Below are 3,580 nucleotides of genomic sequence, written 5' to 3'. Positions count from 1 at the left end.
ACACAGAGTGACTATCAGTGCCCTGGAGGTTGGTGATTATGGATCACTCAGGGAGCTGTGCTTAATGTGGGGTGTGGAGTTGGTTGGTTCACATGCATGGACTGAGTTGACACAGGGCCATCCTCCAGGATGGAGGAAAGATGGCAAAGAGGAGCAGCAGGAAAGAAATGAGAAACCACCAGGAGCCCAGAAGGAGGACAGGTTTCCCCTAGAAGCTTCAGAGGGAACCTGGTCCTGCCTATGGATTTTGCACTACTAGCTTCGAGAACTGAGACATTTCTGTTGTTTTAACCCCCCCCCCCAGTTTACGGTCCATGTGATTTCAGGCCTAGGAAGCTAATACGCCAAGACAAATCAGTATACCTATATTTTGAATTTGCATGAATTTCTTTCATGTATGCCCCTAATATTTCCACAATTATGATTATTTTTGTGTTTATCTTTCTATATTTTATATACCACTAGTGTCATTTTAGGTTAATTTAATTTCCCTGGTCGTGAAGACATTATAAGTATATAATGACTGCATAAAAATAATTATATATATATATATATATATATATATACATTTTTTGAGATGGAGTCTCACTGTGTAGCCCAAGCTGGAGTGCACTAGCGCAATCTCAGTTTACCATGACATCTGCCTCCAGGGCTCAAGCGATTCTCATGCCTCAGCCTCCCCAGTAGCCGGGACTACAGAGAAGGGCCACCACGCCTGGCTAATTTTTTCTTTTTTTTTTTTGAGATGAAGTCTCGCTCTTATCCCCCAGGCTGGAGTGCAATGACGCGATCTCAGCTCATGCAACTTCTGCCTCCGGGTTCAAGCGATTCTCCTACCTCAGCCTTCTGAGTAGCTGGGAATACAGGTGCCTGCCACCATGCCCAGCTAATTTTTGTATTTTTAGTAGAGACAGGGTTTCACCATGTTGGCCAGGCTGGTCTCGAACTCCTGACCTCAGGTGATCCGCCCGCCTTGGCCTCCCAATAATTTTTTGTATTTTAGTAGAAATAGGGTTTCACCATGTTTCCCAGGGTGGTCTCGAACTCCTGAGCTCAGGCGATCTGCCAGTCTCGGCCTCCCAAAATGCTGAGATTACAGGTGTGAGCCACTGCGCCTGGCCACAATATTATTTTTATCATAGGTACTGATACACATTGATTTTTAGCTAATTCTAACTGCTTATTAATATCAATAAAAATATGCAGATCATCTTGTTATTGAAGCTCTATGGATCTGTGAGCTCAGGGGAGTTGCCTCCATGTGCAGTGGGAAGCCTCAAGTGCAGCATGCCTGGCATCTCCTGCTCAAGACAGAGTGCAGGCAGGGAGCTTGCTGGGCATGTTTGCAGGAGGGAGACTAGACTGAGGCATGAGAAACAATCTGTCACCCACACCCACCAGTGCTTTCACGCCTGAGTCAGACCAGAGCTTTTCAGATGTTACTGTGCACACACGTCATCTGAGATCGTGTAAAGTGTGAATTCTGATTCCGTGGGTCTGGAATAGGACCTGAATTTGCATTTCCCCCAATTTTTCCCATACATATTTTAATATCCTCAAATTCCTAAGAATGGTGGAAAACATGAAGGAAAGCCATGAGCAGACAGAAACCAAAGAGTAATCTCTTGCAGAGAGAACTAAAGACTTTTGACTTAAAAATTTCCCAGTCCAGGGCAGGGTGCCGTGGCTCATGCCTATAATCCCAGCACTTTGGGAGGCCGAAGCGGCTGGATCACCTGAGGTTAGGAGTTTGAGACCAGCCTGACCAACAAGGTGAAACCCTGTCTCTACTAAGAATACAAAAACTACCCAGATGTGGTGGCAGGTGCCTGTAGTCCCAGCGACTCAGGAGGCTGAGACAGGAGAATTGCTTGAACCCGGGAGGCGGAGGTTGCAGTGAGCTGAGATTGTGCCATTGCACTCCAGTCTGGGTGACAGAGCAAGACTCCATCTCAAAAAAAAAAAAAAAAAATTTCCCAGTCCAGGCTGGAAGATGGCTAGCAGAGGTGACACTTTAAGAAACAAACCAGAAATGAAAGTAAACACACCCCAAACCTCGACCTCCCCTCTGACTCCTGTTCAATCTCCCCACTGGCACCTCCTCCAGTCTTTGATAAAGTGTGGAACATCCTCACCCTCTCCCATTCCTTATCTCTGATTCACAATTTCCCATCTTGATTCTCCAGTCTCTCTTTCCTACCATCTCCTTCTCCCCTGTGACCTCCTCACTTAGTCAGCAAGTTCTCTATGTCCAAAAAGCCATGGGAAGTTTTTCAGATCTTGGAAGTTGTCACTCGCATCCCCTTCCTTTAGTGAATCTCTCTAACCCCTCACTTCAGAAAAACCCCCAAGGCTTCTGATTCTTCAGTACTTTCTCCTTATACTCCCGGGGTTCTCCTCACTTGACAGAGAATTCAGTGGATCTATCAATCAGGTGAATTTGTCCTCCCCAGCACTCACCAGACTGCTCACTATGTGCTGATCTCCTGAGCAACCAAGTGGGGAGAGAGAAACCTGGCTTCATGAGTACCCTGGCAAGTGGATTCAGGGCTGAATCGCCTCTGCTTGTAGATAATGTATGCTTATTTCAGCTGCAATTTGTATATGAGATAACCCTTCCCTTAAGAACTCCTTATAAAGTGAGAATTGTGCATCCTATTCCCACTGAGGAGGCCTACATAGAAAGCTAAAGACTGAGACATCAGGCGGCTGCCCTGAGGAAGAACCTCACTCTGTCATTACGCAGTGAGTGGGCAGGGGTCCTGGCATGGTGGAAGCAGAAGCCTCTGTGAAAACCACCCCTCCTCTAGTCACAGAGAGGATAGCCTGTGGGCCTGCCCTGAGGGGACCTGTGGGGCTCTCAGCTGGGGAAATGAGGAAACAGACACTGATCCTGCCCTCCGCTCAGGACTCATTGGGCTAGAAGCTGAGTCCTCCCTGGGACCCTGCAGAGCCTCAAGCCAGGCTGAGCACAGGCCCACGCCTCCCAGAAATGACACCCAGCCACAGGGCAGCAGGAAAGACCCAGCGAGGGTTTGGTTGGCCAAGGATTTGCATGAAGGGCCCCTGTTTCTCCACGGTCTGGAGGGTGGATAAGAGGCCTGCAGCATGGCTGCCTCGGCACAGCACTAGGGTTATCTGGACAGTGGCATACACCCTACTCCTCCTCTTCATCCTCCTCCTTCAAGGGACAGGCCAACATGGTCCTTGGCATCCTGATCCCTGGCTCACTCATGGTGGAATTTTCCCCTCTTCTCCTTCCTCCACGATGTAATGAGTTTGTTTTCAGGTTCCCTCTCCCAGCCAGGGAGTCTCCGCCAAGCTCACCTGCACACTGAGCAGTAAGCATAGCACCTACACCACTGCATGGTAGCATGGCCAGGGAAGCCCCTTGGTGTGTGATGTGGCTTAAGAGTGATGGAAACCACGGCAAGAGGGACGGGATCCCTGACCACTACTCAGGCTCCAGGTCTGAGGCTGACCACTCCTTAACCATCTCTAACATCCAGTCCCAGGACAAAGCTGACTGTATCTGTGGTGTATCTCACAGCACTGCAATGCCATGTGAATGAAGCACAGT

The sequence above is a fragment of the Pongo pygmaeus genome, chromosome 8, assembly GCF_028885625.2.
Source record: "Pongo pygmaeus isolate AG05252 chromosome 8, NHGRI_mPonPyg2-v2.0_pri, whole genome shotgun sequence".
Classification (NCBI taxonomy): domain Eukaryota; kingdom Metazoa; phylum Chordata; class Mammalia; order Primates; family Hominidae; genus Pongo; species Pongo pygmaeus.
Note: the sequence above shows the minus strand (reverse complement) of the source record.